Below are 15,613 nucleotides of genomic sequence, written 5' to 3'. Positions count from 1 at the left end.
CACTTGCACAGTGGAAGTTTGGAGCTGTTCTCAAATTTGAGATATTTCTGTCAGCAAATTACAATTGACACCAATTAAATCTGCCTGAGCAATGGCAGTATAGTGCTGTTTGTTGGAATAGCCTCTGTTAACTCTCTTTTGCTCAGGATTAAGAAAAATAAAGAAAATACAATACATGATATACGATCTTTAAAAATGTCTTGGATTGGCTTAATGTGTATGCAATAATAGGCACAGTCAAATGTACTTTTCGGATAAGACTATACAATATCATTAAAACCAGCGTCGGTAAGTTGGAGCAGGATGGCTGGACTCAGCGCTGCTGGAGACTTGCGGTGTACGGGCCGAAAAACATTGTGGTGTAATTTCCTTCCCGTCTTGTCCTGATCCTCAACTGGCCCTGTCTGAAGTGATGGTGATATCCACCAATCAGCATGAGTGCTTAGTCCTGAGCAGGTGACCTCATGCAAATGAAATCTGACCTTTTCTCCAAGTCTCATCGGATATCAAAGTGTGTGAGCTGCCCCTTATGCTCACGAAAACAGTTTTCTCAAGAGTTGATGAACCCCTAGAATGACGAATACAACTTGGTTAGGTTGAGGAGAATATCGTGATAAGAACTCTACGGTAAACACATGTTTTGGGCACTCAGTGAAATAATGAATTGTCAGGGAAATACAGTGGTTGTCAACAATATTGTGCTCAAAAGTTCAAGAGGTGGTTTTTACAGATAATTTGCTGCAAGAAATGTGATTCCAAAATGTGCAATTTTTTCGACATCCAAATAAAAGCAACATACTTGAAGCAAGTGTTTTCCCCCCCTCAAGGGAAATAGGCATTCACCTTCTCTTTTGTCCCATTGTATTCTTTAGTTGGCCTCTAATATTGTATCAAGTGAGGTAAAATAAACAAACACGCACACACTTAACTGGACTGTTGCAATTATTTGACCTGGTCTGTGATATTGGGATGAAATTTGGTGAAATACTGACTCTGACGGTACAAAGAGCAGACTGCAGCATTTATTAAATTTTGCAGCCACTGTAAAATAATCACCCAGCCTGCCAGCATGGATGATGGTCAAACTGTAATGGAAGCACGGCTTCCACAGTGCCTCCTTGTTTCCTCTAAGGACTTCTCATCACTGTGTACTTTCCTGTCAAAATCTGGGCCTGTGTTATGCACCCAGGCATAATTGCAGAAGGCTACAACATTGAAACTAATTGTCAAAGATTTCATCTTCTGAATGAATAGTTTGTTTGATTTATACATTCATAAGAGTGTTCATATAAACAGTTAATCATAGAAATAGCCTATTTTGGGTATTGCTTATTACAGAGGATGGGCACTGTTTCAGGCTTCACATCACAATTATTCCCATTATCACAATTACTATTCCGTGTATGAATAAATAAAAAGCTCAGACAGGTATTCAACAGGAAATCATCCAATTGAAAGAAGCTTGAAAAAAAGATGAATTAATTAAATGACTAATCATTTGAGAACATTGTTGTTGACTAATTATTTGTCGATTGATTAATCAATTCAGCACTACCATGTTGTGTCATAATAATTTGTAGTCCTTTCCGCTATGCAGCACTCAATTTCTGCACCACTTTTATCAATAAGTCCTGTGAACACACTCTCCTCCGTTAAATTGCAACAGCCAGCTTTGCACTGTTGAGATGTTATGATGGATGCATGTGCTCATGTGGTTCTATCTATACCCTCTGTCTTATCAGCTTGAAACAGCAGGAACTGCGGGGATCAGAGCAGCCATTTTTTATCATCCTGTGTCTGGTATTTCTGTTCCTTATTCCAATGCAAACTGAATTTATTTTGCTCATATTTCTCCTGGAAGTGGCACTGTGAGGTCGTTGGCCAGAGGAACAGCACTTTGTGTCCTCCATGATGTCTGCAGCATTGCCAATTTAATGAGTGATCTGAATTCAAGCCACCTTGAACAACTGATTTGCTGAAACTTTTCGGTTTGAAAATCCTGACCAATACAAACCTTTCACATGCACTTTTAACAATTTACATGAGTGATCAAGTAAACGCAGCAACAGTGACTGATGCATATTAAACCTCGCCCTGTGAACTTGCAGACTGGGGCCTCATATGATCATGAGTAGCCTACTGATGTGTCTGAAGTGTCATGGGACATGACCATTGACTGTATCAAATATGGATGTAAGTCCTCAAAGTGGGTGGCTCGGGCTGTTCCCATCTTGGCAGTGACGACACAGCCTAACCCCTGGCTTATCCAAAAAGGGGCTAAGAGGTGCACTTTTGGACTGCTGCAAAGTTGGTCATTTTAACATTGGGGTCGATGGGGATCGACTCGCTTTTGGAGCCTTGCCTCAAGTGGCCATTTGAGGAACTGCGGTTTTTTTCAGCAGTCGCTTAATTTGTCACATCCCAGTATCATGCGTGTTGTGAAATGGTCATTAAATGCCATCTATTGTTTTTTTGTGTACATGGACACAAATGTTCTCTTTCTTTCATGTCGAAAACGACGCCAATGGAAAGTAAATTCCAAATCCTTTTTTTGTGGCGGACACAATAATTAAACACATCCATGTGATTAAGCAATGGTCAGATTAATTGACACTGTATTAAATATTGACAAAGGCCACTTACTGTGGGTAGAAGGTGAGATGGGTCTAATCAAACACAGCTCTTTCAACCACAAGACCGCTGTTCGACACTGCATGTTTTAAAGTGTTGTGGTTTTGTTGCCTAAACCCAACTGTACATAGTTATTTTAAGCCCAGCCATCATGTTTTTACTAAACCGAACTACATGGAAACCCGGCTTTTGTTTTGTAATGTAATGTCGTCTGAAAAAATGATCTATGTTTTTCTCTCGGTAGTATTTCTGCCATGTCAACCTCAATGCATTTGTTTCTTACCATATGATATTTCGGGCTAAATGCTGTGAAGTCCCAGGTACTTCGTCATCATGGTTATGAAGAAATATATTTGAAACCTGATAAACACCCTCAACATGATTTTCTATGTTAAAAGGAAAAGCATTTGTGCAATGAGCACTATAACATACACAGTCTCAAATACAGGCAATAAAGGAGCCCACTGGCTTAATCCTTTTATTGACCCTCTTCCTTTCCTCAAGATGCACATTGTATTAATGCGAATATTAATGGATAGTTATTTATGTTTTGTAATGGAAGTTCTGATAAGATTAGAAGGTATATGGTCAGCAGTGATTTGGAGTATAGCAGAATAACCCAATTTATCCAGGCTTTCAAATATTTGTTCATTAGGTTGAGATTCAAACCTTATTTTAAGACTCCAGTGTCAGCTGCCATTTCACACAGGCACAATCATTTCCAGTAAACTAGGTTCTGTAAGTATTGCAGACAAATCCCCTGGGTGTGTGGTGGAGAATATCCTGAATTTGTATTTAATTTTGTGAACTCAAATAAACCTCACAGCTGCAAAGTAAAGCTTCCAGAAATGATCCCTGAGAGGATTACGTTGACGTTTTCTTCCACTGAGGACATTTTATATGAGCTTCTATTTTATTTTTGTTTAAAATGAGCAGCTTGTTTTTCCCCCCAAACAAATGGCAAACTGTTGTTAGCGTTTCAACAATAAAACGTCACAATTCCTGCAGAGATTCAACACTGGCAGGTAAAGATGTCATAATACATCAAAAACATTGTTTTGTCATTTGCGTTTTGGCTGAAGGTGGGAGGCTAACAAGTCACGTTAGGTTAAAGTGACTTCAGCACCTGCTGATTTGTATTGATGAACATCCCAGTCGTCCATTGCAGATATATTGTGCTTATCTTGGGCTCTTGGACATTTAAATAATGTTGTGTGTTAATAGTAAAAGTCAGGTGAGTGGAAATGAGTGGGGTTTGAAGACGGAAAAACCAGGGGCAGGTGATTTGGCACAGGTGGAGAGAATGAGCATGATCAGGAGACACACACACACACACACGCACAGCAAAACCCAACTGTGACAGACATAGTATAAACTAAAGTGCACGATGAATTTTAAAGTGGTACATTTTTGAGTAAAATGCATGTTAGTCCATACTGATAAGGGTTAGAACAGATCCTACATGATGATTTAAATTAAAAGATGAGCCTCTGATCACCTGAAGCGTGATGTGATGAGGAAATGCATGGTCGGTGAGCAAAAGTAAGGCGATATCAAGTTTAAAAATAAGCAACGTGATTTTCTTTTAAGTGAGAGGAGAAATAATGATCACCTTGCACACGATGATGATCAATTACGTGCGGATTAGTGGAGAGAGATAAAGTCTAGTTATTTAAAACGCCAAGATCAGCGTGAAATTGTGTCCTTTACATTAATGCACGGCGAGTGTCTTTTGAACAAAAAGCTGTAATTATCACATAACGTTTCTTTTTGCGAGAGTTCAAATCATATTCCATTCGTGAGTCGCTAACTGTACATGTTCAATCAGCATAATGTCTCTCAATAAGAATACATAATTCTGGTGCATAATCCTCACATCCGTCAAAAAAAGATGAATTTCTCTGTATTGCATTCCTGATGTCTTCAAATGCTGTTAGAAGAACTACAAAAAACTATAGGAGGGCACTGGTTTCCTCTGTCTCTGTCCAGGGGATCTGATAATGAACTCCTACAGCGAGGTAGGGTTCCAGCATTTTTCCATTCTTATGACACCTCATTTGTGCCCTCCGGCTTAAGTGTCTTCCTTTACATTCATCTACTCAATGAAAGCTCTGCAGCGGGTCATACAACCTATCCTGGATGGATATTTCTCAAAGCCTGGACAAAAAAAAATGAAAAAAGGTTGTAAGCAATCATTGCAGTCATGTTGTAAGGCTGTACTGAGGCACAGACGTGCTTTAATGCTAACACAAGCTTAACAACATGCTCACAATAACAATGCTAACATGCTGATGTTTTGCAGGTACAGCCATGTTCACCATCTTCGTTTAGCATGCAAACTTTGGCTAATTGGACCAAAGAACTCGATAAATTACAAAATATAAAATACATTTCACTTAATTCACAAAATTGAGGAAAAATATATTCTTTATGCAGCTTTTACACTGTGCCAATTTTACAGACTCCTATTACATTTGAATATCTAAATGCTTGATTTTCTACTCTAAGACAATGATGTTTTAAAATCCCTTTTATCATAACAGCCATATCAGCATGAATGCCAACCAACCCAACATAAGTGGTAATAGATGGAAACATTGAAATGGGAAACTGACGAGTCATTAATCAAGATGCATATCAGAGCGAATTAACCTATTTTCTCTAATTATGCAATCAACTTCGGAAAACTCGCACGACATGCTGAGCCACTCAATGAAAATCAGAGAGGAACTGATGAGGTTTAGAAAAATCATATAAAATATTAAGCACTGACCTTTTGCAAGAGCTTGATGACACCCCACATGAAGCCAAAACAAAAACAATATAATTCATTAAGATTCCTCAACTCAGCAGAGTGCAAATTCAATTAAATTTAACATTTCAGAATAATGTGATTGGATTTGTATGTGACTTCAAAGTTGTTCTGAAATGATACAATCTTAATAATCAGCACAAGGTGAAAAGTTACATTGTGGTATTATATAGAGTTAATTTCACTTATCTATGCCTATTGTAACAACACTAATTCACCATAGCAAACCCATTTTAGATCTAATCGTGCTTCTGTCCTTATAATCTAGTTTTGTGTCCTTACAAAGGCAGTAACATGATTCCTTTGGTGGATGAACTCAGCTGTAACAAATCAGCACAAGCTATTACATCTGGAAAGGCAAAAAAAGTGACACAGCATAAAGTCAAACATAATCAGCAGGAGATCGAAGCAGTGCAGCTAATCATCAAAGACACCCACTTAAAGTAGGGTTACGATCCTACTCACGCTTTGGACAACTTTAATGAGCTGCAGTCATTTCACACTCCACGCAATATGTGAGGACGGGAACATCACATCATTACAGGAAAAAGATTTGTTGGTGGACTGCTTATCCTGTGGCCAGTTTTATTCAGCTGACAAACTGTCAACACATAAGCACTCCTGTCAGAAATGCTAAAAAAAAAAATGTGGGTTGCTAAATATTTGATTAACATTGTGGAGCTCCTGAGGAATATAAAAAGGTGTAGTGCACCATCACCAATTCGCATACGATTCTTGACCCATTGTCCACCCACTCAGGTGTTTTCACTTATTGGGCCTAATTAGACCTCCTCTCAGGACTGCATGTGATTGGCATCTCCCACATTCTCCCTTTGCACCTGTTGAGGTGAAACAATTCACACCTTTGAAGTCCTGAGGCTGCAGTCAGATGGGATTCTGCCAGCAATTTACTTGCAGCCGGACATGGAAATAGTGTGGGTAGGGTTGTAAGCGTTCAGAATCTTGCACAGCAGGCAAGCAGCGGCAGTCCGCAATGTTGTAAATTACAGCTTCTAATCAAATACTTAAGCGCCGTCATTGTCACTCACTCATATAGCCAGGCTGAGTCCTTTTTTTCTGTTTGTATTGTTTCACTGTGCAATATCAAAAGGATACAGACAAAAAATGATTTCCTGAATGAGAGATGACTCCCATGCCCAAGAGATAAACTTGCTACCAGAAGCCCATTCCTCATAAAAGGGAGCAAAATCTGTTTCAACCGCAGCCTTATTGCGGCATTGAGGATAGATGATCTCATGTAAGCATATAGCTGCACTCCGCATCAACCTGAGGAGAGGTTGTACATGAAGAGGCTGCTCCATAGTGTTATGGGTTCAGATTGTTAAAAGCGTATGTGGCACAAACAGTTTTATGGCTGCTGTCTGAGGCTTTAAGGTCGTTACTTACATCATCTTGATTTCACTTAATAGAAACTCCTACTATCTCCGCATCACTCCAAAGAGTTAACTGTTTTTTTATGTAACGGTTAACATTTAACTTCATATTCTTTGAACAGTCAATCAAAAGTGTACTCATGAATAAGTTTTGAAAAAGTCTCTTATACCTTTTTAAACAGAGTTGAAGAGCCAAGAATCTCAACAAGAGCAAAACAAACTAATAATCTCTGTACCACATCCTTCCATGTACATCAGACTCTTCCTCTTTAGCCTCAACTTGTTTTTCAGACCATCATCTCTTGCTGAATTACTGCAGTTCTGTCTTTGACATCCTCCCAAAAGATTCCCTTCAACACCTGCAGCTGATTCAGAATGCTGCGCCTCAACACAACCTTCACTAATTGTCCTTCGTCACTATATCCTCCCACAGTCTCCGCCGTGGCAGATCACATCAGAATCCCCACCACCTCACTGTGCTCTGCGTCCTGTGCCTTCAGAGGCCACTCAGCTGCCCTCCTGCCTGCTTATCTCTCCATATAGTCGAGACTCTTTCCCCCACAGTGAATGAATGACTTTCCTTCTCACCTTCCTGTTGACAATTCATTCTGTGAGGAAAAAAAAGCACATCACCTTCTCCCCGCTGAAATTCTTTTCACTGTACATTTGGAATTGCTCTACAACAGTTATCTTCCTCTAGTTGTATCTCTATCGACACAACATTGCAGTTTTCATTTTAACTAGTCACCTGAAATGTGAATATAAAGTATATTTAGGTAACTGTGTAATTTTGCGATACAATTTGTAATAATGCTGTTGGTAATACTTCTCATGTAAAATCTGCTGTCCACCTTAACTTGGTTGATTAACTGCGACAGTTTTTTGTTATTGGTACCCGTGTTGGTTAAATGAATGGCTGACTTATATGTAAACACACAAAGAAAAGACAAGAATAATGTATGAGTTTGAAGAGCTCATCTGCGACAAAGAGTGTTACCTCGGAAGTCACATAAAACCACAGAAACATTTGGTTAAATATCAATCTTATTAGGAAAATAAGTTATAAAACTGATGTTCCTTGCCTTAGTGCTGCATTTATGTCAAAGCAGCAATAAGGTAAGGCAAGTTTTTTATTTATAGCAGAATATATACAATCAGCAATTCAATGTGCTTGATGGGTGAGCAGAAAAAAAGAGTAATAGAATAAACATCGAGTTTTAAGTCTACATTTGTAGCTGGCTACAGTTGGTGCACCTTTAAGCAGGTATAAAATGTACTATCGTAGTTGAGCATGTTAGCATGTGTTTGCTAAAAGCACTGAACAAAAAGTACCCTACAACTGAGGCTGATGGGAATGTTATTAGTTTTGTATTCATTTGGTCATAAACCAAAGCACTGGGAAAATACAATTTAGACCTGATGATGGTGCTCGATGAAAAGTTAAGGGATCATCAAAGTTACAATTCATCTTGAGTGACATGTACGTGAACAAACTGTCATGGTAATCCATCCAATTTCAAGACATTTCACTCAAAACCACGAATGACAACCTATGCTGGCACTCGGGGAAACATCACGGCATCGCTGAAGCAATGGGTACGTTATCTGGGGACCGAGAATGCCTGAACAAGATTTCATGGCACCTCATCTAATACTTGCGTTAATTCTGGACCAAAGTGGTGGATCGACTTGCAGACCAACCAACAGATGGTCATTGATCCACAGAGATTTGCCCCTGGCATGGCTAAAAAAAAAAAAAAGAATATTGTATGGTAGCAATGGCCCAAAACACAAATTACTTTAATTACCAGTAAGTCTCTTTGGTCGCATGTTTAGTGCCAATTACATAAATTGTAGCCAACTACCAGCTTGTGTCACAGTAGCTTCTCATAATAAACCATCTGCTTTACCTGTTCCTTCACATTAACATCAACTTTGCCCAGATGTTCTTAAAATGAAGAAGCCTTCCCTTTTAATTTCTGCATTACTGACGGACAGCTTGTTCGCTAATACAACACATACCATATCTAACACATGATACACAGATGATTGCAGCACCCAAAAAAATGAAACATACCCAAACTCGACCCAATGCACAATGACACTGCCTGTTGTCGGGTAGCACAATTGTAGAGTGTGTGTGTGTGTGTGTGTGTGTACACAGGAGAATGTCAGTAGAGTGTAAAAAAATGAGAGGGGGAGAGACCATATGAATTATTTATTCTCTCCTCCCTGCTACCTTCTGATTGCACACCGCTAAACTCCTATTTTCATCCATTTATAGAAGGACACAGTTCACAGGCTTTGACCAAAGCTATTGGTGAGCATTCACCTGGCTCACTACCTATTACCTACACCACGGATCGTGTTTGCTGGCTGGTCTCAGTGCTGCTACAGAGAAGACAGACGTGGCACACTGTTGTGCTATGAGTTGCATAGAAATCTGCAATTTAAAGCTGCATTTCGGACAATATTCTCTGCCCTGAAAGTTGGGTACATCTTCAAATGCATGGATTTCTCTATGCATCCTGAAGTGCTGGCATTAAAAAAAATGTAATGGTGCAAAATTTAATGACTGCATCAAAATCTGTCTTCCTGCCCGTTCGTATATTATTGCTCAATAGAAAAGGTGCCTCGAGTCCTATTCGTGACAAAGGTGCTGGGAGTGGCGGCGATGTGCAACTTCTGGGAGAGCACAGTCACTTTTCTCGTAATGATTGACTGGAACATTGAATTAAAGGCATTTAACACAGGAAAGGTCATTGCTTCGGTTCCTCGATGGGTCTGTAATACACGAGTCTATCTGAAAAACTACTGTGACCTTATAGCTGAATATAGATAATGTATGGTCTCGGGAAAAAGGTTAACATCTAATATTATAGAAATAAAGAGTAGAAAACTTTGCACTCATGTTTTTGGGGAGCATGTTGCAGCATAAAAAAGGGAATGTTGAGGCAGGTCATCAACAAGACACATAGGCCACATAGTGGGCAGAGCAAGGCATTAATAATTCATTGACCCCCATATTTTCCATTATCTTGCTCTGTAGCTGAACTGACTTCATGTCAATACCAGATGCCAGAATACACCATTCATTCGTGCATTTCTGGCTTTGTTTGAGAATATTGAACACTTAAAACCTGCAGCAGCCTTACAACAGGTATTGGTGCATGAATTCAAAAGAATTAAAAGGAAAAAAATCAGAAGAACTAATCAAGCCATAATATAAAACGAACTTGATGTCTTGGGTTAACAGGTTTTTATTTACTATGTAATTTACTGTGGCAAAATATAATTAACTAACAATCCTAACATGAAGGCCCCAAAAACATTATTAGCAAAACTGACTTGCTTTTTATCATTTGCCCACATGGGGTCCCACTTGTTGCCAATGTTCTTGTTTCACACCTCACTGGAAGAACAGTTTTCACACCGCATTTAGGCGTCCGTATACTTCATCCAAAGTGCTTGACAGATGGTTGAACATTGGCTGGGACCCTTTTAGCTTTTTTTAATAGGACAATCACAACTAGCTCTCTGTAATCGTTCTTTTCAACCCTGTCTCCTACAAAATGAAGTTTCCATGCAACTAAACTGTATTCTCAATTACGTTTCGAGGGAAACTTAATGTTGTAAATTGAAACAAAACGACTTAGTTAGGTTTAGTAAAACTGTTGTTTCTAAGTTATGGACGTATATTAAAACATTGAATTTTAGTTTCATATGGCACACAAACAGCGGTCTTCCAGGTGAAAGTCCTGTGTTTGAGCTACGCATCCAAACCAGCCCCACTCATATGTGGACTTCGACAGACTCATTAGACACATTTGTACAAACGAAAGCCACGCTATGAATGTCTTCAAAGAGACAGACCTTTTAGACATAATCCCTATCCATCACTGTCAACACATCTGATCATTGTTGGAGTATTATAGAATCTCAACAACAGCAAATTAATGTCTGGATCCAAAGAGTACATTCTTAGGCTGGTCATTTATTTAAGACTGGGATTTGTGATCAAATAAATCAAGACAAGATTACAGCAGCAGGATGAAATAATCAGTTTGAGACAGACCCCACTTGTCCGCTTGATTAAAAAGGTTTGCACTATTCACCAAAATATTAGGTGGCTGATGCTTTTATTATTAACTTCTGTATGTGCGAGTATGTGCTATTTTGTTTCTTAGTCTGAGAAACAGACAGACAGAAATTGCATTAGGCTTCTGTCGCCTTTTTTATTCTTGTTGTGGTCAGAGATGGTAGCATGTTTAAGGGATTCTGGAACAAAGAGATCGATACAATTGTCTTTTGACTTCTCTCAAGATTAATATCTGTCAGAGAAGAGTGTGTGTGCTTGTGCCTATGTGGGTTCATTCAAATGTAGTAGATGGACAGGTGTGTGTGATCAGAGATGGTTTGAGCACCACTGCTCCAGTCTGCCTGCAGAACAGTCTGCATGTCCTGAAGCTATTCTATTTTAAACATAAGTCATTCTTGGAGATCAGATTCATTGTTTAAGAATAAAAAGGCTGAGAAATAATAAAGTTTGTCTCTCAAGAAAAGTGCTTATTTTTGCCCAAAATATAAGAATATTGTGTCTGTATTAACATATATCCAGTGCATTAAAGTTGCATTAATATTTTCAGCAACAATCTGTGAACTCAACACTGACAAATTCTTCCCCCATACAGTTTACATGGCAAAGTAAACACTTGCCTATTTAGGCTATGCATCCAGCAGAGATGGGGTAACATCATAATGTATTTATAGTTGTGCTTTTGGCTATCTGATTAATGCAAGCCAAATATTAACTTTTTGCTCTGTTGATCTCCACCAACTCCTGGGAAAAGATATCTGGCTCTTTAGATGCCCAATGATCCTCTATATTCACCAGCTGTTTGCTACCTGAAGCAACATGGTACTGGACAGTTAACCATTTAGTGTGAGAGAAATGGTGAATCAGTGTCATAAAGCCACCGTTCTGCAACTAAAGCAGCAGATTCTCATATCAGCCATGTCCTGGGGTATGTCTGAGCTGGACCACAATGAATCCGTGTGTTAACTGCAAGTCTTGCAGATTGAATATTATTTTTCTAATGACATTTATGCATAAGAGGAAATGTATCTTCTCGGAAAACAGAAAGATACATCATGCAAGAAATCCAATATATTTGTTTGTGTAAAATGTCATCTTTCGCTCCACACATCTGCTCCACAACAGGGAGGAACTGATTGTAGTTTTCTTTCATGAATCTGAAATGAGTTTCCTTTCACAATCATGCGATCATGTTTTTTGATCAAATACAGCACATTTTGACTTGACACGTGCATTTCAAAAGTTTGAGCACAGGAACATTTATTTTATTCATCTCACTGCATCTTGAGCTCGTCATACTGGTGGTATATTACTGTACACTTAATTCGATGAAAACAATGTTTATGAATACACTGGTTTCCATTTGTCTCTCTCTCTGATTCTCCAAGGAGATGAAAGCAAATGTCACATTGGCAGCAATTTTCAAAAATAAAAAAATGGACAAATGTAGGTTCATTTTGAACTCCATGGTGACCCTGTTGACTGAATGAGATGTCCCGCGACAGACAGTAAGTTGCTATTCAAAATCAGATTTACATTTGTTTACATTGTAGACATAACGTCTGCAACATCTTAATGTAATCCCTGAAGATGCCTGTTGCCCTCAAAAGGATGGTTTCAAGTGTTCCGTTTGGTCATAGCATGCTAACACAGGTCCCAGACACTTGGTACATGAAGACGCTTAAAACTCCTTCAAGTATTTATATAGTATATGTATTAGTCATGGCTGATGGTTGCTGTCCTGATGTAGGTAAGTGACTTTAGGTTTTTGATAACACATTCTCACTCACAATTTGTCAAATACAGCAGCTTGGTCAGTGACCCTAGGATTTAGACGATGTTGCTTTAGGTGCCCCTCTAACAAAATATAGTTGTAGCCTGTTTACTACAGTAACAAAATGACAAACAAAACAAAAACTGGAGTGCATTCCTCTAGTGCATTTTTTTAAATTGACATCAGGAGGACTGTAAACCGCAGCAACAAAACCACTCTCTGGTAATATGGCTGGCATCTGAACATAACAAATGTAACGTCAGGGGCACACAGTCCATCAACTCTGACTGTTTGAGTCACAAAGCATCATTGATGTAAACACAGAGTCCACCTCCTCTCACGCCAACGGAGTCCTGCACTCTGCCCTGCGGTCTGCCAGCCAAGTGCAGCTTGATCCGGGATGCCACGGTGGAGCCAGGTCCATTTTAAAGATAAGTTTCCTGTGTTCACAGCAAAACTGTTTATTTTCTTCACATGCATACACTGCCTTTTTTCAAAATCAACTTCCGACGTATGTTTACTCGGTCTTTAGGTGTGCTTACGTCATAAAACTTCTTGTTTAAGTTGAGGAAAAGAACATGGTTTTATCATCAAATAAGTAAGCTTGTAACGCGATATAACGACGCGTGTTACACAACTGGCGTTGGTAGTGCGGAAGTTACATCACAAAACTACAGTAAAATCACTCTGTGTTGACTTGGTTCCCCACGGGACATGACTGGCAGCCTCCTGAGTAGAAGTCCCTTTGTTTGTTTGACCGTCCATCTTCTACTCCCCCCTGCACTGCTTGGACTTTATCGCTCTTTCTACGTCAGTTTCTAATTATGATGCGGATGGGTTTACAATGGAATAAGCTGAACGCCTGGTGTGTCTCATACAGGGTGCCTGGTTTTTAATTCACTCAGGTGAAATAACCAAACCAGTTCTAATTTTGGCAGATTATTTTGTGTTCATGTATGACCCCGTCATTTAGAAAATCGGATTTCAGGGCCTTTTTAGAAGTTGAGTTCAACTAAATGGCAACGTTTGCACTAATGGAGTGTGTCCATGTATGTCTGTGTGACTGTTCAGCTCTGTTCAGTTATTTTTGTTATTTTCCTCCATACCCCTCTTCTACTCTTTTTTGTCTTGTTCGGTCATAATTTGGAGTCAGAGCCTCAAGAAATGTTTATCATCAAGTTCCCAACTTTTTCTTCTCACATCCTGACTCTTCCTCTTTGTCTACCTGCTCACCTATTGTGTCGCTCTCATGGTCTCGTTTCTTCAGGCATGAAAAAAGAAACCTCAGAGCAACACGGTCCTCTACTCTGATACCATCTCGACACTCAATCCGTGTCTGCTATCTGTATGAATGTGCATATTGGTTGAATGTGTCTGCTGTGATTGTGTGCATCTGTGGGTGCCAATCTGCTATTCTCTAAGCTTTTTATTTCACTGTCACTGCCCACATTCTTATTGTTCTGTTTGTCACCTGCTCTTAAAGACTTCCCTGTTTATTTGGACAGCTTAATAATTCTCCCATTTATATTTCTAATTAAGTAAAAACATTTGTTCCATTTTCATCTCAATAAATGGTATTATGTTCTCTGAGGGTGTGTGCATCTGGTTGTCAGGCAACCTTGGGTCGATTCGATTTTTTTGATTGAATGAATGGCTATTTTATTCAAATGGCGCTGCCAGGATGCTATTCTTATTCTTAGTATGCACACAAACCGCCCGCACGCTTCGGCTCCAGTACCTTACTTCTAGGTTCCCAGGGTCTACTCGGTGAGCGAGCAAGAGCGAGAGAGAGAGACACTTGATTCTATTTTTTTGCTCTACCATTACCAATAAAATACCACCATAAAACTGATTACTGCAGGCTTTGAAAAGACCAGCCAACGGGTCTAAAAACTGTTTTCAGCTAAATAGTAGGCTACAATATAGCCAGAACAGTCTTAATATGACTTTAGGTCCTGGGGCTTCAGACATTTTGGAGGAACTTCCCTCCCTACATAACATTAATTCAGCACCCTCCGTCAATGGACAGTGTGCCCTCCTAATCAGTAAACAGTGTAAAAGTCATCAATATAAGGCAATACCTCAACAATAAGTCAAAACAAAAAAGGTATGTGAAAAAATCTGAAAGAAATGCCAAAAGAAGTTGCTTCCCCAAATGAAAATGTTAGAAACTGTCCACCAACATCCCGAACTGAGATGAGCTAAGGCAGTGAGGTACAGTTGGGGAATAAATCCCTGTGCCGTTATACACTGCTCCATTGGCCTCCCATTTTTCTGTGCTTAAATGTTCACTTGCACATTGTCTTGATCATTTCACTCATCGCCTAGAGTATCTGACCTCTGATGTATCAGCTCTCATGGCTTAATCATAGGAGACATTCGGCACTTCTGTCTGTTCAGAAGGTTAATATTGCCATGAGAAAGCAATTATTCACCAACAAGACCCTGAGCTCATCCCAGTCTGTATAGAAATCCACAAGTCTCCCCTCCTCTGCAAGGACATTAGCATAAGAAAGGTTGAGGATATTCATCACTGAGCCACATACAAATTGTGGGCCCCATTAAGCATGTCACTGTGAGTCAATCAAAATTGTGTGTGTGTGTGTTTTTTAGAGAGACAGAGACCTGAAGCTTGAGGATGCTCTCTGCCTTGTTATTGGGCTTGCATTCACTCAAATGTCCTTAATTTGCTAGCTAAATTTGGTGCTGGGCTAGTGGCGCTCAGGGTCTCTCGAGAGCTATTTTGGCTGAAAACAACTGCCTGCTGCTGCTGGAAAACGAGGTGGACAGCAGTGGAAACAGTGAATTTGCAGGCCACAGCAATGTCTTTTACGTCTCGCCTTCTGACCAAATGGTAATATCAAAATTGAAGATGCCGGTCTCTCCAGTAATACTTCTCCGGGGGG

The sequence above is a fragment of the Melanostigma gelatinosum genome (assembly GCF_949748355.1).
Source record: "Melanostigma gelatinosum genome assembly, chromosome: 11".
Taxonomy (NCBI): Eukaryota; Metazoa; Chordata; class Actinopteri; order Perciformes; family Zoarcidae; genus Melanostigma; species Melanostigma gelatinosum.
The sequence above is the reverse complement of the archived record's forward strand: the minus strand, read 5'-3'. Positions refer to the sequence as shown.